At 64.1% G+C, this 27259-nt stretch overlaps 1 protein-coding gene across 17 annotated transcripts in view; it reads left to right on the top strand.

Annotated features, from left to right (window-relative positions):
* Positions 1–618: 618 nt before the first annotated feature.
* Positions 619–27259, top strand: part of NCOR2 (nuclear receptor corepressor 2) — a 158761-nt gene continuing 132120 nt past the window's right edge. For 13 of the 17 annotated variants that reach the window (XM_080650545.1, XM_080650543.1, XM_080650552.1 and 10 more), the window contains exons 1-2: positions 620–968; positions 17978–18028. The gene's annotated coding sequence lies outside the window, so the exon portion shown is untranslated. Of the gene's footprint in view, positions 969–2276; positions 2297–17977; positions 18029–27259 lie in introns of those variants that run through there. The other 4 variants (XM_080650540.1, XM_080650553.1, XM_080650548.1 and 1 more) reach the window with 4 other exon arrangements.

Here is a 27259-nt window from a genome sequence, read left to right as displayed (position 1 = left end):
GCGGGTGGGGGAGCTGGCGTTGCGTGTCCCAGCCACGGCCTGCGGGTGATCTTACACCGGAGTCTGGGGCCCAGCCTGCGCTCCCCCGGCGCGGGGGCTGTGTGTCCCCGCGTTCACTGGAACTTTATTTATCTTCCATGTGCCGAGGCCCAGGGTGCATGCCCTCTGGTGAGGGTCCTACTGTGTGCAAGAGTTCCCGAGTGAGCTCCACCGCGCGGATCCCTGCGCGGCTGTGCGTGTCCCTAAAGGCCCCGTGTGTGGCCCTCGCGTGCGTCCCCTCGCCATCCGCTGGCCGCCCCTGAGTTATAATTTAATGGCTGAAACGCGATTCCAGGGAAGCATCAGGGGCTGGGGAGCAGGAGGACGCCGCGCGGCCGCGGGAGGAGGAGGGGCAGGACCCGGAGGTGCTCTCCTCCTCCTTCGCGGCCCCTCCTCCTCCTCCTCCCCCCGAGGGGCGGGGCCAAAGAGAACTCGGCGGCGCGCCCCCGCGAGTGTCTGTGTGGCAACGTGTGCGCGCGCCAGTGAGTACGCGCAGGACCCGCGGAGGCGACGCGGGCCCTTTAAGGAGCCAGAGGGGGCCGGGCCGGGCACGTCGGTGCGGGCGGGGAGCCGGGAGCCGAGAGGCCGAGCCACCGCTTCCCGGGCTCCCGCCCCGCCCCCTGCTCCCCCTCCCGCCGTCGCCGCCGGGGAGCGGAGCCGCGGGCAGGCCGGGCCGCATCGGAGCCCCGCGTCCGCCCGTGCCCCGCCCCAGCCGTGCGCCCGCGCCCTGCGCCCCGCGATGCGCGCCAAGTTGCGGGCCGGGGACCCGGGGCTGGCGCCCTAGGAGGCGGCGGCGGGAGGCTCGCCCCTCGGCTCGAGGCCGGGCCTGCTGCGCGCCCCTAGTCCTGGCTGCACCGCCACTTGCCTGAGCGCCCGGGCGGCCCGAGCGCGCCCTGAGCCTTGGACGCCGCCGCCGCCACCTCGGTGAGGTGAGTTGGGGTCGAGGGTCCCCGCGGAGGGCGGGTGGGGGGCGGCGCGGGGCGCGCTTCCGGGGGCTGGGGGAAGAGCGGCGGCGCACGCGGCGGAGTTGGCGGGGCCCTGCGCTCCGGAGTTGGCGCTCTCGGGGGCTGGCCTGCTGGGGAGCCAGGCGCCCCATCAGCGCTGCAGCTCGCGTGCGTGGGGGCGCCGGGGAACTTAGGGGAACTCCAGCTCCCCAGCGAGGGGGCGGGAAGGAGGGAAGTGGCGTGGGGGGGGTGGGCGGGCGGGAGGGCGCCCTGGAAGTCAGCCCCCCACCTTGTGGGGCCTGGCCGCCATGCGCCTGCCTCCTCGCGTAGCAGCCCCAGAGTTGGGGGTGACACTGCGCCTTATTTTTCAGCGGGCACGGCGGGTTTGGGGAGACCCTGGACATGGCACCCCCCCAGATCTCCTATGGAAGGGCGCATGGGGGGGTTTCTGCCAGCCGGCGGGGGTGTGGGTGGCCCTGGCCGCGGGCGCTCCTGGGCACGGGACCCGAGGGCGCTGGGCGGGGGTCCCCCTGGGAGAGGCGCCTGTGTCCCCCCCTCCCCCGCGGCCGGTGTTCCTGGTGCCTGGGCCTGCCTCCCGCGGCGGTGACGCCTCATTGGGCCGCTTCCTGGTCCCTCCCCCGGGCTGCGCAGACACTTGGGATGTCACTAGTTTGGGAAGTTGGAATTCAGAGCTGATCCCACTTGGGCCGGACCCGGAGGCCCCAGGCCCTGGTTGTGGGGGAACCTCCCCAGAGACCTGCAGGGGACCGGGGGGTGCCGTGGGGCGCGCCTTCTGTACCCCAGGTGCTGGCAGCGAAAAGCTGGGGGGAGGAAGCAGGCCAGGCGGGCGCGAGAGACACGCTGTACCCGGAGCCGCCGCCGGGCCCGATTAGCGTGGGGCGCCCGCCTTATTGTTACATTGAGGCTTATTTTTGGGGGAAGCGAGTGTCTCCCCCGCCGCCGCCGCCGCCGGCAGCGCGCTCCAGCGCCCTGTGGGTCTGGTGCCGGCAGCGGAGGCGGGTCTGTTCTGTCGGTTCAGCCTCCTCCCTTCCTCCCTCCCCCTCCGCTCCCCCCCTGTCGGTGAGAACTGGTTTTATTATGATTTTTTTTTTTTCTCTTCTTTTGCAGATTTGGAGGAAGGATGTGCGAGGGAGGGCGGGAGCGGGGAAGAGAAGACCCTGTGGGCTGGTTGGGGAGTCCTGGGCCCCCCCGATGGATGGTGGTATCCGTGGCGGTGACTGTGCCCTTTTTTCAACCAGATCTGGGTCTGGCGGCTGCTCTGATCGGAGGGGCTCCTTTGGACCCGAGGGGAGGTGGGACGGGGTCCCAGGGCACCGTCCCTGTGGGTGGCCTTTTCTTTGTCACCCTTGAGGGGGGCGGGAAGAGGTGTGAACCGGGCTAGCCAGCCATTCGGAGCCCACCTTGCCTCTCAGCTCCCGGGGTTCAGCTCCACTTTGGCCACTGTCCTGGCTGTGTGACCTTGGACAGAGCACTTGACCTCTCTGCGCCCCAGGTTCCTCCCCTGCCAAGTGGGCTAGAGTCACAGTCCGGGGGGCCACAGGGTGGTTGTGGGAACTGAAGGGGATAGGGCGCCGAAGGTGTGTGTGTCGTGGTCCCCGGCTTCTGCAGCTTGGCCTCGAACCCTTGAACCCAGTGACCAGGAAATCCTGTGAGATTGTGCCTGGGGCTGGGGCGGGGCGGGGAATTCGGGGAGGGTGAGTGACTCGGGGAGGGAGGGCGGCCTTCAGTCCATCCCCTTGGCTGTGACCCTTGAGAATGGAGACGGGCCGGTGGTGCCCTGAGCCCATTGAACAGATGCACAGACTGAGTCTGATGAACTCGGCGAGCCTGGAGCCGCTGTGCCTGCCGCAGGCTGTGCGGGGTGACCCGGCGGCGGGGCTGTGAGGAGCATCCGGGGCGGTGCTGCTGTCTGGCTTCCCCGCGCCCGCTGCCTTGTCCCCGCTTGGAAATTTACCGCCGCTGCCGCCGCCGCCGGGTGCCCAGGGAGTCTGTGGAGCCCAGACGTGGGGGCGGGAGCCCGTGGTCCCGGCCTCTTCCCACTGAGCTATTTACGCCTGCTCCGGATCGATACTATTGATGGATCCATGCAGATGGTAATGTGGCTGTCAGGCCCTGGTGAGGGATGGAGACCCCTCGTGCGGCTGTGTGCGCCCCGTCCCTCCCCCGGCCGGGGTTTGGCTACGTGGGAAGGATTTATTTGGCATAACCTGCTCTTTTCCCCCAATTAATACTCCTCCTCCCACCGCCGGGAGGCCTCTGAGAGCGCTGCAAACGGCATCGCCGCGTGAAAGCGCAGGCTGGGGGGGGGGGGGGCGATTGTTCTGGGCACAGGCTGGGGGGTGGCGCTGGCACGCACCCGCTGGCACCCGCCGGCGGGCTGGCGGGCGGGCGCGTGGGAAAGTGGCCCAGGAGGCCTGGCCCCCGGCGTCTTGCCATTCAGGCTGGATGTGCAGGCTGCCAGGCCTGTTCCCCCCTGACTGTTTGTGTGTGTGTGTGTGTGTGTGTGTGTGTGTGTGTGTGTGGGCCGGTACCTTGTTCTCTGTTCCCACCCCCCACCTGAGGCCTGTGGGTGGAGGCGTTGGGGGCTGGTGGATGGTTCGGATTTTTGGGGGGAGAGGGTTTCACACCTACACTTTACTGCCACCCCTTCCTCTGACAGCCCTCCCAACCCCAATCCCACACCCAGCGCTGCCTCTGACAATAGGGGGCTGAGAGCCTGTGTGTGCGCGCATGTGCGTGTGTGTGTGTGTGTGCGCGCGTGTGTGTATGTGCATGTGTGTGCCCACTCTGTGTGTCTGTGAGTGCTATGTGTGTCTGTGTGCATGTGTCTCTGTGTGCATGTGTGTGCGCACGTGTGTGTTTGTGAGTGCTATGTGTGTCTCTGTGCATGTGTGTGCGCGTGTGCTGTGTGCGTATGTGTGTGCTGTGTGTGTATGTGCACTGTGTGTCTGTGTGAGTGCTGTGTGTGTCTCTATGTGGGTGCTGTGCGCATGTGTGCACATGTGTGTATGTGTACTGTGCGTGTCTGTGAGTGCTATGTGTGTCTGCGTGCGTGTGTGCGTGCACATGTGTGTATGTGCACTGTCTGTGTGTGTGTGTGTGTCTGTGCGCATTCCCTCCTTGGTTTCCTCTTCACCTCTCCAAGCCAGCGGCAGCCCCCCTGGGTGACACCCCGGAGACTGGGTTCCGGAAAGGAGAGCACTGGCAGGAGCTGGTGGTCCCTGCTCAGGCGCCCGGGGAGGGCCTGGGCCAGGAGCGGCTCTCACGAGGCCTCGTCTCGCCCTCCAGGCGGGTCTGGGAGGCCCCCGGGAAGCCACGCTCAGGGAATGTTGGCGGGCATCCGCCGAGGATGCTGGCGGCGGGGAGTGGACGCTGTCACCTGCCGACTGACCTTTCAGTCCAGGAGCCGGGAAATACACCTGTGACGCGTCCCCTGCGGGCAGTCACAGCCAACACGCACCCGGCAGTGAGTGCGTGCCACGGTCCGTGCTCCCCAGGAGCCCCCTCGGTGATTCTCCGTGCGGTCCGTGCCGTTGCTGTCCCACCGTACGGAGGGTGAAAGTGAGGCACAGAGGGGTTCAGTGACTCGCCCAGGGTCACCCAGTTTGGATGTGGAAAGGCCTGGGGTTACTCAAGGTCGAGGTGGCGCAGCTCTGCGGTGGAGCACCTGAAGATCTTTGCCCCGGGGGTTGGGGGGGCATGGGGGGGGGAGGCAGCAGACCAAGGACCCGGCCCCTGCAGGATGCGGGGAGGGGGCCAGCGGCAAGCCTGGCATTGCTTTGAAGTCTTATTTGATCGTAAACAGTCGTGCACATTTTCGCATTCCTTTTGGCGACGGGGCTGTGTTTCTCTGGAAATGAAAACACGGCTCTGAATTATTTAGCCGCCGCAGAACCGGGCTCCAGGGAGCTGCCCCAGGCGAGTACCTGCAGGTTGGCCTGCAGCCCTGGAGGCCTTGGGAGCTGCCGACCGGGGGAGGTCCTGGGAGGGTCGGCCTTTTCCCATGGCACGGTGTGGGGGGGCGGGGGGGCGGGTGAGGAGGCGCTGGCCCAAGGCCGCACAGTGGGGTGACTTTCACGTGTGATATATATTTTCCAAATATATTTTTGTTGATTTCAGAGAGAGGAAGGAAGAGGGAGAGAGAATCCATGGATCGGCTGCCTCCTGCACGCCCTCCACCTGGGGATGGAGCCCACTCCCCGGGGGCACATGCCCTTCACTGGAATCGAACCCGGGACCCTTCAGTCCACAGACGGACGCTCTTATCTATCCACCGAGCCACACCCTCCAGGGCTGGCAGCAAGTTCTTGGGAGTTGGTGGCCTGGGCCTCGTCCTGGGTTGAGGTCCCATCTTGGATGTTTCTCTCTCCCCCCCCCCCCCGCTCCCTTCCTCTTTGAAATCATTGAAGATAATGTTTTTGTTTTCAAAAAAGAGTAAATTTAAAAAGGATTTAAATCCGCACAGGAAGGTATCGGGGGAAGCCTCCTTCCTTCCCGGTCCTGCCCTCCCGGTTTCTGTCCGGGGCAGACGTACACGCGGCGGCCGGCTTCCCCTCTGACGGGCCCTGGCCGTGTGCCCGCCCCGGTGGGCGAGGATGTGTGCGCACAAGTACCTGGCTTCCCCGCCTGAACGATCACCCAGCTCCCTGCTGGTTCCGGGCAGCGGGCTCCGGCCGCGGGTCAGGCCGGCCCCCTTCCTGTTTTCACCCCGTGTGCATGCCGACACCGGCTTTTCCGTCTCTCCGTGGTGGGGAAAGAGAAGGAGGCGACCGTTCTGTGACGTGTGAGCTGACGGGCGATTCAAATGTCCGTGTCTTCCCCGCCACCGGCGCGCAGCCCGCCCGCCCCCTGACTCCTGGGCCGAGCGTGGGGCAGAGGTCGGTGGGCCACACGCCCCCCAGCCCTTCACGGAAGTTGCTTGCCAGCTCTCTAGGGAGCTGCCTCGTTCTTTTAAAAAATTTTTACTTTTTATTTGTATTACTATTTATTTTTAAAACATATACATTTTTATTGGTTTCAGAGAGGAAGGGAGAGGGAGAGAGAGGGAGAAACATCGATGAGAGAGAAACATCGATCAGCTGCCTCCTGCACACCCCCCACCAGGGATGTGCCCGCAACCAAAATACATGCCCTTGACCGGAATCGAACCCGGGACCCTTGAGTCCGCAGGCCGACGCTCTATCCACTGAGCCAAACTGGTTTTGGCAAAACATATACATTTTTATTGGTTTCAGAGAGGAAGGGAGAGGGAGAGAGAGGGAGAAACATCCATGATGAGAGAGAATCATGGATCGGCTGCCCCCCGCACGCCCCCCACTGGGGATCGAGCCCACCACCCCAGGCCTGTGCCCTGACCGGGAATCGAACCCTGATCCCCCTGGTTGATAGGTTGATGCTCAGCCGCTGAGCCACGCCGGCCGGGCAGTGTCACTGTCTTGGAACTGCCGATTTGTACTTAATCCCTTCACCTTTTCACCCAGCCCCCGAGCCCCCTCCCGTGGGGCAGCCCTCTGTATCTGAGTCTGTTCTTATCTTATTTGTCCATTTATCTTGTTCTTTAGCTTCCATGCGTAATTGGAATCATACGGTATTTGTCTTTGACTTCTTTTTTTTAAAAAAATATATTTTATTAATTTTTTACAGAGAGGAAGAGAGAGGAGAGGGATAGAGAGCTAGAAACATCGATGAGAGAGAAACATCGATCAGCTGCCTCCTGCACACCTCCTACTGGGAATGTGCCCACAACCAAGGTACATGCCCTTGACCGGAATCGAACCCGGGACCCTTCAGTCTGCAGGCCGATGCTCTATCCACTGAGCCACACCGGTTTCGGCTGTCTTTGACTTCTTGCACTCAGCACAGTATCCTCTAGGTCAGCCGTGGGCAAACTATGGCCCGTTCGGCTGTTCTATCCGGCCCGCGGAGCCGAAAGAGCGGAGGGTTCTCTTGCTCTCCCCTCCGCTCCTTTACTTTGAATTTATATTAGTTCACACAAACACTCCATCCATGCTTTTGTTCCGGCCCTCCGGTCCAGTTTAAGAACCCATGGTGGCCCTGGCCGGTTTGGCTCAGTGGAGAGAGCGCCGGCCTGCAGACTGAAGGGTCCCGGGTTCGATTCCGGTCAAGGGCATGTACCTTGGTTGTGGGCACGTCCCCAGTGGGGGGTGTGCAGGAGGCAGCTGATCGATGTTTCTAACTCTCTATCCCTCTCCCTTCCTATAAGAAATCGATAAAATATATTTAAAAAAAGAAAAAAAAAGAAAAAAGAACCCATTGTGGCCCTCGAGTCAGAAAGTTTGCCCACCCCTGCTCTAGGTCCACCCAATGCTGTCGCAAATGGTAAGATGTTATTCCCGTTTATGGCTGAGGACTGTTCCAGCATAACCTTCCAGGGTTTTCACTGTGGGCGGAACGGGGGCCCAGCGAGGATTGTCCGTTTGAGGGTCACCCCGAGGCCCTAAGGCCCTCCTCCTGGCCCGGCTCCTCGTTCTTGCCGCGTTGTATGGATGCTCATGGTCAGAATTTGCCGTTGTGGAACGCAGCGGGGAGAGGGGTGTGGTTAGGGCAGCGGACAGTAGGGCTGACTTTCGGCATGATTTTGGCCTCCCCTGATGCCCGAGACTCTGACGCCCTCCGTCCAGGGGTCCAGGGCCACGAGCGCCCCTGTGCCGCGCTGCACGGTTTCCTCAATTGTTAGCAAAGGTGCAAGGTGCGCGCGAGCCGTCTCGTTTCCCTCGTTGCTTTGGCTGGGAGGAAGCTCGGAGGCGTGTTGGCAGCCTGGCCTTCGGCAGCGTGGCCTGGCCTGTGCTGCGGCGGTGTGCAGCCCGTCCTGATCTCGGCTGGCTTTGTCCCCTCTGCTCTCTGGTGTTACCATCTCGGTGTGCGTTCCTGCAACTTCCCCCGCTCTCGAGGGGCGGACGGGAGCCGGGAGCCGGGAGCCGGAGCGAGGGAAACGCTTTGTAGGGTGTTACCCTGCCTGTCCCCCTGAGTGCCTGTGTGGGTGGCGGGTCTCCTGGCAGCAGATGCCAGGTCTCCACCAGGGTCGGGGCCTGGGCGAGAGCCGGGATCTGCGGGCGTCCCTCGGCCGTGGGAAGATGACAGCGAGCGACGTGGACGGTGAAAGATGGCCCTGTTGGAGGCCTGTGTCCTTTCAGACCCACCGGCCTGCGGGGGGCCCTGGCGTGGGGCAGACGGTGAGCTCACCGGGGTGCACGGTGACGCTGCCTGCTGTTCCGTACCCGGGGACCGGGGCTCGGGGTGTCTCGGCCGGTTGTGTCGGCAGCCCTGCAGGTGCGTCCGCCCGCGTTCCTCTGCTTCCTCCGGGATGTCGCTTTGAGCTGGAAGGACGTGGAGGAGAGAGAGGAAGCCAGGGGTGGGCTGTGGGAGGTGGAATCCGAGGAGCCCCCCACCAGCCCGGGGGCTGGGGGGCTCGAGGTTCCTGGGGTCCTGCTTCCCTGGGCCCCACCTCCTGCCTCCTGGCGGGGGGCTTGGTTTCTGGGACCCGGGCTGTTTTCGGGGCTCACGAACAGGGCTCGAACGAGCCGCGAGCTTGAGGTCCGTCCTGCGTGGGTGTTTTGCATGGCGCAGCCTTGGACAGTCCCGGGGGCTCTGCAGACAGGGCCCCTCGGTTTAGCCGGCAGTGAAATGGGCGTGAAGGACACACCTCTGGGGGCTCACAGACCCAGGGAGCTGCCCGGGGCCGGCAGCCTCCTGAGTCCTCCTGGCTCACGGATGTCGCCCAGGGGCCTCCAATCCTGCCTGTCCCCAAGTGGGCCCACGGTCCCCCTCCCCCCAGCTCCTCCTCCTGGCGTGTGCCGCCCGGGCCACAGGTGTGGGGGTCTCTCGCCCGCCCTCCTGCCCACAGCCTGTGTAGCCTCCTTCCTGGCGCCCCAGTCTGTCTGCCCCTGTGGCCCTGCTCCGTCCGCAGCGGCCGGGGGGGACGGGGGGGGCCCAGCGGGTACCACCTGACCTCACTCACGGCCCCACAGGGCTTCCCACCACTTCTTGCACGGCCTGCAGACCCTTCTCCCCGCCTGGGGTGTCTGCCAGGCCGCGGCCACCTCCCAGCTCCCCTGGCCAGCTGCCCTGCGGTCTCTGTGCCACCGAGCAGGCAGGGGTGCGTGTGGGGGGGACGGGGGAGGGGTCTCTCGGTGGCCCGGGGCCTCCCTGGGAGTCGCCGTCCGTTGGGAGTCCTGGAGGCCCGGCCCCGAGGTGCCTAGAGAAATGGGGGTGCCTTGGGGCCCCTCCTCATCCTGGGCGGCCTCATTGTGAACCGCGGGCCGCAGCAGACCCTCTGAGAGCACCGCCGCTGCCGAGTGGTATGTCTCTGTGGCCATGGCAACCGCCTGGCACCCGGGCCTCTCGTTAGGCTAACGAGGCGAGCCTGCTGGGCCGGGGTGGGGGAGCCAGGGACACCCTGCCCCCCGCTGCGGGTCCCCCCCGCGGTGTCTGCGCCAGGCCCCCACCCCTCCCCGGGCCAGGCAGGAGGAGCCCACAGCGGCCGGAGCCACGTGGAATGTCCCTGCTGCCCGTGACCTTGGCCTTGGCCGGGGTCGGTGGGTGAGGGGCACAGAGCGGAGAGAGTGGCTGCACACGGTCAAGGCCGCGCTGGGGGGGAAGGCCAGACGCAAAAGGAGCAGCAGCCCTGGCCAGTGTGGCTCAGTGGGTAGAGCGCCGGCCTGCGGACCCAAGGGTCCCGGGTTCGATTCCCGGTCATGGGCACGGACCTCGGTGGCAGGCTCCTCCCCAGCCCATGGGCCACGGTCGGGGCGCGTGCAGGAGGCCACCCCTCGATGTGTTTCTCTGGATATTTCTCTGCCTTTCCCTCTCTCTTCCACTCTCTCTAAAAACCAGTGGAGAAATATCCTCGGGTGAGGATTAAAACAAGGGAAAAAGGAAGGAGAAGCCGGGGTGGAGAGCGGGGAGGGGTGGCGTGAGGCAGGGATGTTCGCTTCCGGTAATTTTCCCCGATTCCTTCGCTCCTTCACCTCCAAGGTGGGTACCTGGCCCCCCGAGGAATGGCAGGGGGAAACCCACCGTGTTTCGCCGTCTACCACTCACCCGTGACGAGCCGGGAGCAGGTCTCCCGACCGGGTTCCTCTGGCCGCGGCCCTGTCCCCAGAGGACCCGTGTTCCAGATTCTCGGAGCCCAAGGCCACGCCACAGCTGCTTCCTTCCCCGCTCCGCCCTGGCCCCGGGGCCTCCGGGCCTGCGTCCAGGGACCTGGAGCAATTAAATGGAACTCGGTCCTCAGGTGCCCAGAGCGTCACCTGGCCCGGGGGCTCGGGGACCAGGCCCCAGGGACCCGCACCTCCCGCCTGGTCTGGGGCCTGGGGGCCAGTGAGGCCGCCGCGGGGCAAGGGGAGAGGGTGGGCGTGCAGGTGGCTGTCTTTTATGTAAAACAAGCAAACAGCCAGGTCCGTGTGGCTCCGTGATGGGGATGGAGCGTCGACCTGTGAACCAGGAGGTCATGGGTTCGATTCCCACTCAGGGCACAGGCCCGCGTGGCGGGCTCGATCCCCAGTGGGGGGCGTGCAGGAGGCAGCCGATGCATGACTCGCTGTCATCATGGATGTTTCTGTCTCTTTCTCTCTCCCTCTCCCTCTCTGACATCAATAAACATATAAAAAAGGCAAAAAAAAAAAAAATCCACAACCACCTACAGCTGCCTTCTGGGCCCCCTGGGTCCCCTCCCCAGGGACCCTCGTTTTCAGGTTTCCACGTGCCAGCCTGGGGCTCTGTCTCGCCTGGGGCAGGGTGGCTGTGTGGCCCATGGGTGCTGCTCTGCTGTCTTCGGGGTGCGCCACCCGCCTCTGCCAGCTTTGTGGGTTCAGAGAGGTCAAAAGGGCGACAGGTTTTAACAGAACCCAACCTAGTCCTGGCCTCCCCACGCTCAGACAGGCTGAGCTGGGGTTCTGACTCCTCACATTCTCCTCGGAGGTGGACGGTCACCCCCACCCCAGGCCCCTGGTGGCACAGGAAGGGGTCTCAGAGAGGACTGTGTGGACGTCTGAGGGGCCCCAATGAGGCGTTTTCTTTGGAGTCTGCGCCCGGCGGCGTGTGGACTCGCTTCTCTCAGATGCTTTCATAAAGCACCTACTCAGCGCTGGGAGCTGTCCTTGGTTCTGGGACCCCGTGGGGACCAAGGCAGGCGCGTGCCCCGCCTCCCCAGCCACGTTGGGGTCTGGTGGGGATTGAAGGCCCGTTCCTGCCTCAGCCTTCCCGTCTGTGAAATGGAACGAGGCTCGCAGGTGATCCGTGAGGGAGCTGGGTCACCGTGGGCTGGCTGTTTGCTGGCCTCCGTTTCCCCATCCGGAGAGGGGTTTGTGGGAGCCCGTGCCTCCCTGGGAGGCTGTGGGGATTAAGCGGGTCACTTTGCCCCATGCACGCGGCACACAGTAGGGGCTTTGTGACCCTGAGCGGATGGATGGCTTGTGCGTAGACTAGGAAGGCCAGTGTGCACGGATCTGCCCTCGGGGGGGTCACGGAAGTGGGTGGTGCCCCCGGGGGGTGTGGGCGGGATGCCAGTGGGGCACCCCCTCTCTGCCTGGCTGTGGGTGTGTGGGTGGGGGCTGGGCCGGAGGGGCCTCGGCCGCCCTCCTCCCCAGGCCCCTGAGGAGCCGGCTCAGAGGAGATCCCTAAGGCGATTAAGTGGGTTCATTTGATCCCCAACGTGAACTTGAGCTGGCGGCTTATCTCCTGGAGATGAAAGCCTGGCAGGCAGCGGGCCACCTGGCCCCGGCGGGAAGTGTGGGATTTTATCCTCCGCCCTGCCCAGCTGGGGCCCGCGCTGGGGCTTGGCCCACCCGCCCCCAGCTCTCCCCGCCCCCCGCCCCCAGCCCCTTCAGCTGCGGCAGGGCCTGGGGACTGCGCTTTTTACGCTTTTTAGCTTTTTACGCGGATCTCATGGTGGCCGAAGCAGGCCGCCCTCATTCATCGATGCTCTCAATCTCAGGAGCCACCGCCGTCGCCACCGCCATCGGCACTTTCCCCGAGTCCCCGCGGCTCACTCGCCCCGTGCCACCCAGCGCCCCGGCACCCCTGACGGTCCTACACACTCGTACTCGAACCCCCCTGACTCCGCGTGGAAGTAACAACACACAAATCCGTGTGATGGTTCCCCCCCCCGCCCTCCCCCACCCCGCGGTGTAACGGGAAGTGAGAGGAGGCAGGGCTGGCGGGCTCCCCACGCAGAATGAGTAAGTGCAGCTCCGAGAGAAGCGAGAGCAGAATCCTTTCGGGACTGGAGATACGTGAAAGTGACGGCAAAAAAAAAAAAAAAAAAAAAAAAAAAAGAGAAAGAAAGCTAGCTAGCGTTTGGATCGGTTCTGGCAGGCTTTTTTTTTTAAAGGGCCAGGCCTTTCGAAAGTTGTCCGGGGAGGGTGATGTTCCTGGCCCCACCCCAGAACGTGCCCTGACCGGGAATCAAACCGTGACCTCCTGGTTCATAGGTCGACGCTCAACCACGGAGCCACCCCGGTCAGGGCACCACTTGTGTTTTTTGCCTGCTGTTCTCTCTGCCCCAGAACAGGCAATCCACAGGGGACTGAGAGCCGATTGTGGTTACCGGGAGGGAGGGGGGAGAGGGGACAGGAGCTTGGGGGTTCCCTTTTCTGTTGGGGAGACGGGAAAGCGTTGGAACTCGATGGGGGTGGTGGTGGCACAGCCCTGTCCGTGTGCTAAAGGCCCCTGACGGTCCGCCTTGTCGCGGTTCACGTGACGTTCCGTGAGTTTCCCCCGATGAGAAGGAACCGTATGGGGACGGGAGGGGGGTGCACGGCAGAGGCTCAGCCCGGGGGACCAGAGGTGCCGTGTCACAGGTGCGGCGCCGGCTCAGAGATGCCAGGCAGCCCGCCCGGGTCACACAGCCAGGAAGCAGTGGACCGTCCAGGGTCCAGGCCAGATCCCGAGGTCACCGTGCCGGGCTTCACGGGCTCCCTGGGGGGCTGAGCCCTGCCAGGGAGAGAGGACGCCTGTCCTGGGCGGGGGTGGGGGGTGGGGCGGGCAGCTCTTCTGCTGCCTGCCCTGCGGCCACAGACACCCCTGAGGGCACTGCCTGCTGAGGGCCCTGCTCCCCGAGGTCCCTGCTCCCCGAGGTCACTGAGTGGCTGGGGCTGACGTCCTCGAGGGGCAGTTGTGAGTCTGTGGTGACCTATGCACAGACTTGGGCGGGTTCATGGCCCCAGGCCTGGTGTCTGTCCCGTGGGCGCCCCCCCCCCCGCCCCCCTTCCCACGCTGGCCACAGGAGCGGGAACTTTCCAACACAGCCCGGCGGCGGCTGACTGTGAATCAGCGCAGCTCACTCCCGGGAGCGCTCGGCCGGCCGCGGCCGCTTTCGGTTTCCGCCAGCTTCTCGCTCTGACTCAGCGCCTCCCTGGCCCCGGTGACCCGGCTTCTGAGCACCTGCGAGCCGAGCGAGCTCCGTTCCTGCAAAAGGCGTCCACGGGCTGCCTCAGGCCTCAGTTTTCCCATCTGGGTAGTGGGGGCAGCGAGGGAGGGATCTGGTGCAGGCACAGGGTGGGGTGGTGGCTGAAAGGGGGTGAGCCTCACGGGGGTCCCAGGCCCTGTCCTCCGAGGGTCTGGGTGGAGAGCTGTGTGCTTCTGGACACTTAAGTCCTCACCCCAGGATATTTCCCCATCGATTTCCAGAGAGAGAGTGGAAACTGGGGGGGGAGAGAGACACATCGATTGGCTGCCTCCTACACGTGCCTCTCCCCCCCCCCCCCCCGGGCTGGTGATGGAGCCTGCAGCCGAGATCATGCCCTTGACCGGAATCGAACCCGGGACCCTTCAGTTCGTGGGCCAACACTCTATCCACTGAGCCACACCAGCAGGGTGAGGGCACTTCTGTTCTTCCTGACAACTGGCCACCGAGCCTGGGGTGCGGATGGCGGCCCCCGAGGCTGGAGTCTCCCAGCGGGTGCTGCTGCAGAGGCCGGCGGAGGCCCGTGCTCCCAGGGGTCTCTTTCTGGCCTGGCCGGGGGCCTGGAGTCGGGGTCTCCCAGTTGCGGGGGGGGGGGGCTGATGGACTGACACCTGAGCAGGGCTGGGGCCGGGGAGCCCCAGTAGCGAGCTTGAACTCGACACCTGCTGCGGGGCCAGGCTGTATGTGTCCCGCAAAGGAGGCCCTGGCATCACCCCCATTTTACAGATGGGTAAACTGAGGCTCAGAGAAGCAAAGCTTTGCAAAACGGCGAGCTGGGGTGGGAGGCCGAGGCGACCTGGTGTTAGCCACCCCGGTGATGACCCCCCATTTCATAGCGGAGGACACAGCCTCGGGGGGGAGGTCAGGGCGACAGGTGTGGACGGCAGGCGACGTCCTGGGCTGCTGGGACGCAGTGTCCCCGTCTGTGCAGTGGGCACCGTGGGCAGGATGGGCTGGGCCCTCCCGGTGCACAGTCACGGATGCTGTGCCCTGGAGGGTTGGGCCTGTGAATCGGGAGCATGCAGAAGGCCTATTGGGGGGGGGGGCAGAGACAGGGAAAGGGGGTGCCAGAGGTTGCATGGAGGCCCCTGCCCCCTGTCAGGACCCGGTCAGCAGGAGTCCCCCTCCCGCCTGGGCTAGCCGACCGGCTGGTCTGTCCCCGGGGGGCCTGGGACAAACCTCCTTCTATCTCTTGACCCCGACAATTAATTGCTTCTGGGGATCGATGGCCCCACAGCGCCCTTGCTCTCCCGGGCGGCGCCCTGGCGTCCCTGCGGCCGCTCATGGCCCAGACCCCGCTCCTGGGTGGGGAAGGGTCTGTGATCTCAGGTCCCGGCCCCAGGCAGCCCCTCCCCGGGACCCAGCAGCTGACACGTTGGGGCGCTCGCCCTGTGCTCCTTCCTACCTGCAGAACCTGAATTATTAAGGAGCCTGGGATGGGGCCGCTGACGGTCCTCCAGAGGCTTCCGGAAGTTTCTACCTCGCCGTCCCCCCCGTGCCTGCTCCCCAGTCTCCCCGCTGGGGCTCCAGGGCAGGGCGTCTGGTGCAGCGATGCCTGCATGCCCATCCCGGCTGTGGGAACCCCGGGGAGATCTTGCCTGTCTGCCTCACCGTCCCCATCTGCAAAAGGAGTCTCCCAGGAGGGCAGCTCCAGGGCCCCGGGGGCTGTAGGGCCGGTGGTGCACAGACAGGTGGACAGACAGATGGCCTCTGGGTGCAGCCGCCTGCGCAGGCCCGGCCTTGGCCCGGAGCCCCGGCTGCCCACGCGGCCCCCCTTCCTCCAGCGGCGGTCGATACCAGCTCCTTCTTGGCGTCTCCTTGCTGCTGTCGGCTGCCTCTCTGCAGACGGCCCACCCCACCCCCTGTGATGAAGAGGAGATGGGGTTGTGGGTCTGAGAAGCACGTTTGGGGCTACATTGGGGGTGTGAGGGGTGGAGGATGGGCAGCCGAGGGCAGCCGCCGGGTCCCCACCTCCCCGCCCCTCCCTGGCTGTGCGGTGGCCTCTGACACAGGGCGGGGACGGGAGGTGGCGAGGGTCCGGCCTGCGTGTGGGTGACCAGGGGGCTGTGATGGCTGTGACGGCCTTGTGGTTCGCCCGGCTTGGGCCGGCCCCTGGGAGCTGGGACAGATGGACTTGGGGCTGGGGGTGCTCGTGGGCAGGGCTCAGGGTTGGACAGGCTGGGCCCTCTCCGGTGGCGCACAGCCGCCCGCTCCCTTTGCCCCGCTCCAGGCCCAGCCGCTCGCTCAGCTCACGGCCCTGCCGCCCCGCTGCTGGCGGGGAATCGGACCTCGTGAACTTGGCGAGGGCCTCTCTGGCGGCTTCAAGGAGAGCCTGCGTGGGGCCTCAGCCTCGGCGGCTGTCGCTGGAGAAGGGAAATAAAACATCCCGGCGGCTTCTCACGGCGAGCCCGCCTCCTCCCGCTCCAGCTGTCTGGGCTGCTGCCTGCCACGGCGACAGGGACCCCGACACCCGGTGTTGTGAAAGGATGTGCCGGCGGCCCCCGCGGCGAGGGAGCAGTGTTAGGTCCTCCTCCTCCCCCTGCCCAGGGCCCGGATCCCCAGACGCAGCCGCTGTCCCTCCCGGAAGTGCCCGTGCCCAGGCCTGCGGGTCCCGGGGCTCAGTGGAGGCTTCTGCAGCGCCCGCCCCGCCGTTTGCGCATCTCGCCGGCGTGGAGGCTCATGTGGGCGTCGCTTCCCGTTCTGCAAAGCTTCCCGTTCTGCAAAGCGCCGGCGTTGCGTGGCCCTCCCCGCCCCCCCCCGCCCGGGGGTTTTGGAGAACTTGACCCGACTTGACCCCATGGAGGGTTTGCCGTGGGCCTGCGGGGGCTGCAGGGCGTCCTGTCAAGACCGAGAGGTGTTGGGAGGAGCGGGCCCGGGGGACAGCCGAGGGGAGCGGCGGGCCCGTTTTCCGGATGGGAAGACGGCGCTCCGAGAGGCCGGGAGCTTGCCCAGGGTCACGCCATCCGTCCGTGGAGGAGCTGGGACCACGGCCAGCCGTGCGGGCTTGGTCCAGCGCGATGCCCACGGCCGTTGGTTGGCGTGTTCTCTCCGTGCAGGCGCCGCCACAGGAAAGAACGCGTAAGCCGCCCTTCGGCGTGCTCCGTGGTCCAGCGTCACCGTTGGATTCCCGGTCAGGGCGCAGGCCCGGGTGGCGGGCTTCACCCCCAGGGCGGGGCGTGCAGGAGGCAGCCGGTCCATGATGCTCTCTCGTCCTTGATCTTTCTCTCTGTCGTTCCCTCTCCCTTCCTCTCTGGGAAAAAAAAAATGCATAAACACACGGGCGCAGATGAACGAGTAATTTTATTTTATTTTATTTTATTTTTTAAAAAATTAGTTCTCTTTTTATCCTTGGTCTTTTTTTTAAAAAAAATATTTTATTGATTTTCTACAGAGGAAGGGAGAGGAATAGAGAGTTAGAAACATCGATGAGAGAGAGACATCGATTAGCTGCCTCCTGCACACCTCCTACTGGGGATGTGCCCGCAACCAAGGTACACGCCCTTGACCGGAATCGAACCCGGGACCCTTCAGTCCGAAGGCCGACGCTCTATCCACTGAGCCAAACCGGCTTCGGCTGAACGAGTAATTTTAAAGGTGACACCGAGCGGCCCCCCGCCGCCCTCTCCCCGGAGGTGATCATCAGCACCCTAATTTTTGTGCGAATCAGCTGCTCGCTCTACCTCTGCACCCCTCTGTGCGGGGGAGCCCGGGCCTCTGCCTTTCCCAGAGCCGCGGACACGGGATCCTGGCGTGTGGAACGTGGAGTCTGACCCCGTGCTCCGCCTGCGTCTGACCTTCCAGTTGGTTCCGTGTCACCGCGGAACGTTCCGGGTGTGGCTGTGCCACCGCGGGGGGTGGGTCGCTCGTCCACGGATGGACCGTGGGCTCCTGCCCTGCTCTTGTGTGATGGCGAGTGAGGCCGCCGTGAGCAGTCCCGGGCGAATATGTGTGCGTGTGGACACGGGTTTTCGGTTTTCCCGGGTAAACACCCGGGAGGGGAATGGCTGGGTCACGTGACCCCCCCAACCGGATGCTTCAGGCGGTAGGAGCCGGCCGACCGTCCCCCCGAGCCGGCTCTCACTCGGTGTCCAGCTGGCGCCGTGGTCTGCGGTCGGTGTCCTCGCCAGCACGCGCCGTGTCTGTCTGTCTTTCGTTTCAGCACCACGTCCACGGGGTCGGGGGGCTCTCGGGGGTCCGGCACCGTCTCCCGTGCTTTCTGGCCAGCGGTGGCGTGTCGCGAGTCTCCCCCCCGTTTTCCTGTTGGCTCCCCGGCGCGTACTGACCCGCCGGCGTCCTGATATGTCTGGACACTCGCTGTCCCCACGGTGGTTCTGGCTTTGAATGGAGACTCGGGAGTGCTTGGCTGGGGACCGTCGGCCTCCCCTCTTTCCGGGGGGTTTCTGTGACCCCGCGGTCCCGACGGGACGCCAGCTCTGGGACTGGGGGCGTGAGACTGAGCCTCTGGGCTCCAGGGTGCGCAGAGCCCGCGTCTCGGGGTGTCGCGGAGGACGCGAACTGGACTGACGAGACCCCTGTTTCTCCCCCGCAGGTTCCCTGGAGTCTCTGAGGACACAGCGTTGCTGGCGGCCCTGTGTGTGTGGTAGGTCCGCGTCTGTCCCCACTCGGCGTCTGTCCCCACTCCTCGCCGCTCGGCCGGCTCATGGGCGGGGGTCGGGGGTCGGGAGTCGCTGGGGAGCCGGATTCCACCTGGCGGACGTGGTGGGGGGCTCGGCGTGCCCTTGTGGGGTTGCCCAGGGTGGGGAACGGCAGGAGGAGGTGGTGGGGTCCCCCAGGGAGGGGTGTTTCTTGGCCTAGAGCAGGGATTTTCAGAGGAGGCCTCAGAAAAGGGGGTCCCCGGCGGCGTAGATGGGGGGCGAGGTTTTCTCCGTCTCGGGGTTCTGTGTCTGAGGGTGGGCTGGGCTGCAGACTTGGGGTGGCCGGTGCTGCGGGGAGCCCTCGCGGGGGACACCCGTGTGCCCCGTGGTCACTGTGTCCGGCGTGAGGGGAGGCATCCTGGGTCGGGGAACCCAGGGCAAGTCGCTCCATCTCTGTGGCTCGGTTTCCCCCTCTGTGACCTGGGGGAGTAAGAGCACCCCTCTCCCAGGGCCGCTGTGCAGGTGAAATGAGCTCCTACAGAACCGAGCCGGCGCACAGTAGGTGCTCAGCCAGCTGTTAGGGCTTTTTTTTTTTTTTTTTTTAAATATATTTTATTGATATTTTACAGAGAAGAAGGGAGAGAGAGCTAGAAACATCAATGAGAGAGAAACATGGATCAGCTGCCTCCTGCACACCTCCTACTGGGGATGTGCCCGCAACCAAGGTACATGCCCTTGACCGGAATCGAACCCGGGACCCTTCAGTCCGCAGGCCGACGCTCTATCCACTGAGCCAAACCAGTTTCGGCAGGGCTTTTCTTTGTGAGCCCCCAGGTGGGCTGCCACCCTCCTCTTATTTTATTAAATATATTTGTACTGACTTCAGAGAGGAAGGGAGAGGGAACGAGAAATAGAAACATTCGTGATGACAGAGAACCATGGACCGGCTGCCTCCTGCACGCCCCACAACTGGGGATGGAGCCCACAACCCACACGTGGGCCCTGACCGGGAATGGAACCGTGACCTGGTTCGTAGGCTGATGCCACACGGAGCCGCACCAGCCGGGCAGCTGGTTGCCGTGCAGATAGGCGCTGGCTGCTGCGCTGAGCCGCACCTGGAGATCTCAGTCCTCTCCCGAAACAGCCGTTCGTCGCACGGTTACTTCTAAAGCACCTACTGTGTGCCAGGCCCGTTCCGGGTGCTGTAAGACGGGCAGGCGGACAGTAAACAAGTCAGGAGCACGGGATGTCCTTGGAGGGAAGCGCTGGGGTGAGGAACCAGCTGAAGGGCTTGGGGGTAGTCAGGGTGGGCTTCCCTGAGGAGGTGGCGTTTGAAGCAAAGATCCGCCGGAGGAGAGGAAGGGAACCTGTGGGTGTTTCAGGGAGAGGGCCACTGTGCAAAGGCACGGAGGCTGCACGGAATGGGCTCGCTGGTGTGTGGGGGTCGGCACGAGTCAGTCACGTGGGTGCGTGGGCTTCTTGGGGGAAGGCCGCTCCCCTTCGTGCCGCAGCCTTGAGGGCCCCAGGGAGCACCGGGGAAGGACAGGGACAGCCTTGGCGGTTGCCTGCTTCCCTAGCCGCGCCCTGGGCCCCACAGTGGAGGGAGGGTTTCATCTGGGATGTGGGGGGGGGGGCCCTCCAGGGAGCCAGCCCGGGTTCCCCACCTGCCGCGCCGGGTGCCTTTGAAGTTGGTAGGAAGGTGGCCCGGCCCGGCTGGGTGTCCCCTTCCTCCCCCGCCTGCCGCGGGCCCTCCATCAATCCCCGGCCTAATGGGCGGCCCTCCCTCCGAGGCTGAGTTATCTGCTTGTCACGCCAGAGGCCCAGCCGAGGACGATAAAAGGGCTTTTTGTCTGAAAGCACTTAGCTTCCTCCTCTGGGGCGATCCATCACCTCGGAGGGAGGGGGGGGGCCAGACAGACGGGGGAGGGGCGGGGTCCTCCCCGAATGCTCCCCGGAGCTCCCTCAGCCCAGAGATGAGGCTGGAGGCTCGTCTGGGGACAGGCGGTGGGGAGGGGTGCTGACCCTGGGCTGCTCGGGGGGTGCCCTCTGCATCTGGGGAGGCCTGCAGGCCTGGAGTGGGGGCGGGGCGGGGTGTGGGTCAAGGGCGCAGTGTCGGGGATGGTCATGGACCCGCAGCTGTGCGTCCGCACTCGGCACCCGTGGGACCATGTCGTTCGGTCCTCAGAGCGGCCCCTCGAGGGGGGACCCGTCCTTGTCCCCCGTGCACAGCGGAGCCGGGGGGGGGGGGACGGGGTGTCCCCAAGTGTGCGCGTGGCAGAGGAGCATGGGAGCCGTCCGTGCCGCCGTGGGGCCTGGGGGGAGGGGCGCTGGGCCCGGCCGAAGGCTCGTGTGGAAAGGCAAGGTGCCCGAGGGCTCGGGGTGGGTGGAGTCCACAGTGAAGGGGGGGACTCGGCGGCCAGGCTCTCTGGGGACCCCGAGGGCGAAGATCAGGACCAGACAGACACGTGACAGGTGTGTGCGTCGTCACGGGGTTCCGGCCTCGGTTTGTCCCTCCCGGGCAATGGGTCCCCGCGCTGGGTCCCCGAGGAGGGAGGCCGAGAGCCGGGGTGCTCATTTTTTCTTTTAAATTTTATTTTAAAAAATATTTTTATTGTGCCCTAGCCGGCTTGGCTCAGTGGATAGAGCGTCGGCCTGCGGACCGAAGGGTCCCGGGTTCGACTCCGGCCAAGGACACATGCCTGGGTTGCGGGCTCGATCCCCAGTGGAGGGCGTGCAGGAGGCAGCCAATCAATGATTCTCTTTCATCATTGATGTTTCTATCTCTCTCCTTCTCCCTTCCTCTCTGAAATCAATAAAGAAATATATTAAAAAAATATATATATATTTATTGAGAGAGAGGAAGAGAGGGGGATGGAGAGGAACATCCGTGCGAGAGGACCATCACGGACCCGCTGCCTCCTGCACGCCCCCTACTGGGGACCCAGCCCACAACCTTGGGCATGTGCCCTGCCCGGGAATCGAACCGGGACTTCCTGGTTCCTGAGCCACACCGGCTGGGCCAGGGAGGGCTCTGTCTGTCCAGCTCAGGAGGCTCCTGTCCTCCCCGCCCCCCACTGCTCCCCCTCCTCTCTCCCCTCCCTCCCCCCTCCCCCCTCCTCCTCTCCTTCCCACATCACCCCCCCCTCCCCACAGGCCACCCTCAAATGACAGCAATTAATGGTGCCTCTGATGGCGGGCTGGGAGGGCCAGGCTGACAGCCGAGCGTGTCTGCCTGTGGCGGGCCCTCTAATCGGGCCCGGGGGACGCCCTCCCGCCGTGGCTTCCAGGCGGCGCCTGCCCCCCCCCCCCCCCACCCCGTCACTCCCAGGGCGGGAGCTGGCCCAGGATCTCCCGTCCCTGTACCTGTGCCCGGCTGCCCTTTTACGATTATTTTTATATTTTAAAATATATTTGTATGGATGTCCGAGAGGAAGGGAGAGGGAGAGAGAGAAAGTAACATCCACGATGAGAGAGAATCACGGATCGGCTGCCTCCTGCACGCCCCACGCTGGGGATGGAGCCCGCCACCCGGGCCTGTGCCCTGATGGGGAATCGAACCCTGACCTCCTGGGTCATAGGTCAATGCTCATCCACTGAGCCTGGCCGGCCGGGTCTTTCGTTATTGTTTTTTCTAAGTGGGTGGGCTCTGGGGTGCCAGGGTGCCCTCTCCTCTGGCAGACCGACCGTGCCAACCCTTCCCCACGGGGTGCCCATTTTGGGGGTCCCCTCTCTTGGGAGGAGTGGGTTGGGTGGAGGCGAGCAGGCTTTGGGGACGGGGGCAGCTACCTGGGCCTGCGGTCGTGTCTGGCGGGGGCTTGCGGGTGTCTGGGGGACAAGGCTCCCGGCCGGTCCTGCCCTCCGAGGCCTGGCGCTCGCCCGTCGGTCGCTCGGCAGCAGCAGCAGCAGCGTTAATGAGGCCCGCTGTGTGCCAGGGCCCGCGGCTGCCCGGCCCCCTGGGGGCTCCTCTGCCTGCACCGTAGCTCTCGGGGGAGCGAGCTGTTGGTAACCCTGCCTTTGCCAACGGGCACCTTGCCGGGCAGAGAGGCGAGCCCTGCCCTCCCTGGGCCTGCACTCCTGAATCGGGGGCTTAGGCCGCCTGAGGGCCGTGCCGGAACCGGAACCGGAACCGGCCGGTCGGGCCTGGAGGTGGGGAACGGGCCCTGGGCCCTGGGTCGGGGTCAGTGGTGCGGCCATTTATGTGTCTCTTTCCCGGTGACAGTTGGGAACACAGCTGCCTTAAGGGGGTCTGATCAGCCCAGAACAAGAGCCTCCCTGAGCCCTAACCGGTTTGGCTCAGTGGATAGAGCATCAGCCTGCGGACTGAAGGGTCCCGGGTTCGATTCCGGTCAAGGGCATGTACCTGGGTTGCGGGCACATCCCCAGTGGGGAGTGTGCAGGAGGCAGCTGATCGATGTCTCTCTCTCATCGATGTTTCTAACTCTCTATCCCTCTCTGTAAAAAAATCAATAAAATATATTAAAAAAAAAAAAAAAGCCTCCCTGAGGTGTGTGTGTTTTTTTTTAAGTATATTTTTATGGATTTCAGAGGGGAAGGAAGAAGGGGAGAGATAGAAACATCCATGATGAGAGAGAATCACGGATCAGCTGCCTCCTGCACGCCCCTCCCCCCCCGACTGGGGATGGAGCCCACAACCCGGACGTGTGCCCTTGGCCAGAATCGAACCTGGAACCCTTCCGTCCGCAGGCCGACGCTCTATCCACTGAGCCACACGGGTTAAGGCGTCCCCCCCTGAGTTCTGACAAATGTAATGATTCATTGAACAACCACCACAATCAAGATAGACCGTGTTAACGTAGGAACTTTTCTGTATTTGGTTTCTCTCTCTCTGCGTGTCTTTTTTTAATTGATTTTAATTTTTTTAAAGAGAGAAGAGGAAGGAGAGAGAGAGAGAGAGAGAGAGAGAGAGAGAGAGAAACATTGATGTGAGAGCGAAACATCAATCAGCTGCCTCCTCCACGCCCCCAGCCGGGGACAGAGCCTGCAACTCAGGCACGTGCCGTGACCAGGAATCGAACCGGACAGGGACGATGCTCAACCAACTGAGCCGCACCGGCCAGGGCCTCTGCAAGTTTTTGAAATGCCTCCGGGTCATTGCACGTACCAGTAATTTATTATTATTATTATTTTTAAAATATATTTTATTGATTTCTTACAGAGAGGAAGGGAGAGGGACAGAGAGTTAGAAACATCGATGAGAGAGAAACATCCATCAGCTGCCTCCTGCACACCTCCTACTGGGGATGTGCCCGCAACCAAGGTACATGCCCTTGACCGGAATCGAACCTGGGACCCCTCAGTCCGCAGGCCGACGCTCTATCCACTGAGCCACACCGGTTAGGGCAGCGTATTATTTTTTGTCGCTGAGTAACCGTTCCGTCGTAAGAGTGTGTCACCGTTGGGCCCTCCCGTTCACGAGCCGACGGGCGTCCAGGTGGCTTCCGGCTTTGGGCCGAGACGAAGAAAGTGGGACCGTCTCCGTGCCCCCCATGGCTTTTCCTGGTCGCGCTGTGTTGGCGGAGGGAGGCCAGGAGGGGCGCTGGGGAGCCGGCCGCCTCTGGGTTTCCCTGTTAGCCGGCTGTGGGTGTTGTGTGTGAACACTCCCATCTTACAGACGGGGTGACGGAGGCTCTGGCAGCTCCGGGGACCGATCTAAGGTCATTGGGCAAGAGCTGAGCGCTCTCTGTCCTCCTTCGAGCCGGGGCCTACCAGCCCTTCAGCTGCTTGGGTGTGTGTGCGGGTCCAGAGGGTCCTCGGGGCTTGGTCTGCGGGAGATCGGAGGGGGTGAGGGAGGGGCCCCTGTGGGTCACACACTGTTCGTCGGCACCGAGACCGCCGCGCGCGTGTCGGGCCTTGGGCACCGTCACCAGGCCTTGGGGGAGCCGTCTTGGGGTGAGGCCGGAGGGTGACACGTGGGCGCGGCGTGGGGACTGATGGGCCTCCTCCCCCTCCTCCCTCGCCGAGGAGGGCTCGCTAAGATGACTTTTCGGGAAGGAGGCCCGCAAATGAAATACGCAGTCCTGTCAGTAAGCGAGTAACCGAGTTAGTGGGCCGCCTCATTACATCAAGTTGGTAATTAAGGATGGATGCCTGCCCGAGAACGCGACTTGTTTTTAATCTCTGGCTCCGACGGGTGTCTCTTTCCGAAGGGTGTCTCCTTCCATCTGATGTCTGATTGTAGTCCCTGCCCCCAGCCCGAGGGAGGAGGGAGGAGGGAGGGGAGGAGGAGGAGGAGGGAGGGGATGAGGAGGAGGGAGGGATGAGGAGGAGAGAGGGGAGGAGGAGGAGGGAGGGGAGGAGGAGGAGGGAGGAGGGGGAGGAGGAGGAGGGGAGGAGGAGGAGGAGGGACGAGAGGGGAGGAGGGAGGGAGGGGATGAGGAGGGAAGGGATGAGGAGGAGGGAGGGAATGAGGAGGAGGGAGGAGGGGGAGGAGGAGGAGGGGGAGGAGGAGCGAGGGAGGGGATGAGGAAGAGGGAGGAGGGGGAGGAGGAGGAGGAGGGAGAGGAGGAGGGAGGGGGGATGAAGAGGGAGGAGGAGGAGGAGGGAGGGAGGGGATGAGGAGGAGGGAGAGGAAGAGGGAGGAGGGGGAGGAGGAGGAGGGAGGGGAGGAGGAGGAGGGAGGAGGGGGAGGAGGGGGAGGAGGAGGAGGGAGGGGATGAGGAAGGGGGAGGAGGAGGAGGGAGGAGGGAGGAGGGAGAGGAGGAGGAGGAGGGAGGGAGGGGATGAGGAGGGAGGAGGGGGAGGAGGAGGGAGGGGAGGAAGGGGGAGGAGGAGGAGGGGGAGGAGGGGGGAGCAGGGGGAGGAGGAAGAGGGGAGGAGGGCGGTGCAACCTTCCATGGATCCCAGCGAGCCCCAGGGGTCCAGGTAGTCTTGTCTCCAGCCTGCAGTCGGGGTTATAAACCTACGTGAGGTTTGAGACGGTTGCAGGACAGCAGTGATGATAATAACAGTGGACAATAGTCACCGCGTTGCGCTTTCTAATTTCCTTAATCTTACGGAGCCCCGGGAAGCAGAGATTATCCTTATCTGACTTTATCGGCCAGGAAACGGCCAGGGAGGGTGAGTGCCCTGCCTGAGGTCACACAGCAGTGGGATCCTCACCCCGCTGCTGCCCGGGCCACGCCCTTCCCTCTCTCCTGCTCGGATTTCCTGCATTTTTGGATGACTTTTCAGCAGGGCCCTTTTTTTAAAAAAAAAAAAAAAAATTTTTAAAAATCCTCATCCAAGGATATTTTTCTATTGATTTTTAGAGAGTGTGGAAGAGAGAGAGAGAGAAAGAGAGAGAGAGACAGAGAAACACATCGATGGGTGGCCTCCTGCACGCGCCCCGACCAGGGCCCAGGCCCGGTGCCCTTGACCGGAATCGAACCCGGGACCCTTCGGTCCGCAGGCCGGCGCTCTACCCACTGAGCCACCCCGGCCAGGCCACTTGCCCTTCGGAGGACGTGCCGATTTAGGGCGGTGCCGAGATGACCGCCTTGTCCCTCCCACGAAGGCCAGAAACCCAAACGGGAGCTGCCCGGGACCGCCCAGTACACCTGCGCTCGGCGTGCTCCCCTCGCAAGCCCATTGGCTGCAACGACAACGGCTTCTTCCTCGCTCCTTCCTCTCGCTTCCCGGGGCTTTGAGCTGCCGGCTCCGTGGGCTCTGCCGGGCCTGCGGGGGGCGGGGAGGTCCCGGGATCGCCATCCTTAGAGCCATCTTCCAGCTTCACTCCGTGACGCCGCTGTGTGCTGTGGGGTTCGGGGCCGGTGCCACCTGCGCCCTCCCTGAGCCTGGGGCCAGACCGCACCTCCTGGCAGGGCCGCCCCGGCCGCGGGCCAGGCTCCATGCGGCACAGAGGCCCCCAGGCGGCTGCGCTGTGCTCGGCCGGACGGGTCAGGACAGGAGGGGTCAGTTCCTGCTCCCTGCAGCCAGCCTGGTGTCCCCGGGGCCTCCCGGGGGCGGGGAGCGGGGAGCAGGGTACACCGCAAACAAGATGCCAGGGCCTTGTGGGTCCCACAGGCTGGTGGGTCCTAGAGCCGAGAGGTGCTGGCTGTGGAAGAGCTCAGGGTCACGGGGGGAGGGCAGCTCTGGTGTCGGCGGCACCACTTTATTTATTTACTTTTAAAAAATATTTTTATTGATTTCAGCGAGGAAGGGAGAGGGAGAGAGAGAAACATAAACGATGAGAGAGAATCATGCATCGACTGCCTCCTGCATGCCCCCCGCCCCCCCACACTGGAGATCGAACCCACAATCCGGGCCTGTGCCCTTGACTGGGAATCGAACTGAGACCTCCTAGGTCAGCCTTGGGCAAACTACGGCCCGCGGGCCGGATCCGGCTGTTCTATCCGGTTCTCTTGCTCTCCCCTCCGCTCCTTTACTTTGAATTTATATTCGTTCACACAAACACTCCATCCATGCTTTTGTTCCGGCCCTCTGGTCCAGTTTAAGAACCCATGGTGGCTCTCGAGTCAAAAAGTTTGCCCACCCCTGTCCTAGGTTGACACTCAACCCCTGAGCCACGCCGGCCAGACCGGGGATGGGGGGGGTGGTCGTGGGTGGGGGGGAAGTGGGCACTCAATTTAGGGAGAAGAATCGAGGTGGTCTCTGAGGAGGTGGCATTGCAGCTGCGACTGGTGCCCGAGGAGGAACCAGCACGAAAGGAAGAGGGGTGAGCCCTCTAGGCAGGGGGAGCAGCACGTGCAAAGGCCCTGTGGCCACCGTGGTCCGGAAGGCTGAGGGGCTGACAGGGCTGGAGCGGGGCCGGGCGCCCCGGGGGTGGTTCCGGATCTGAGGCTGTTCCGTGGGCCCTTGGCCCCATTGAGGGCGGAAATGAGGGAGGGGAATGGCTTTTGATTTCTCCGTTTTGTTCCTTTGCTGGTGGGTTGATTGACGTGTACTGGGGACGTGGGGTGTTCGGGGCATTCGTAGGGCATCGTCCGTGCGTTTCGGGTTTAGTGTTTAGAGAGTCAGGGAAACACGTCGTCGAGGGGGGCGAGGGTCACGGGCACAGAGTGTAGGTCCCCCGGAGCGAAACGCGGTCCGAGTCTGTGGTCAGGGCAGGCTTCCTCGGACGAGCCGGGTGCCGGTCCGGTCGCTCTGCCCGAACTCCAGGAGCGGCAGGCCGGCTCCCTCCAGCTGATGGGAGAGGGTCCTCTCGGGCCTCGTCCAGGTCGCTCCAAGCGCCCCCATCGGTCACTCCCATCTCTCCTCTGTGTCTTCCGTAAGGACTT

The sequence above is a fragment of the Plecotus auritus genome, assembly GCF_963455305.1.
Source record: "Plecotus auritus genome assembly, chromosome: 13".
NCBI lineage: Eukaryota > Metazoa > Chordata > Mammalia > Chiroptera > Vespertilionidae > Plecotus > Plecotus auritus.
This window is presented reverse-complemented; position numbering and strand designations above follow the sequence as displayed.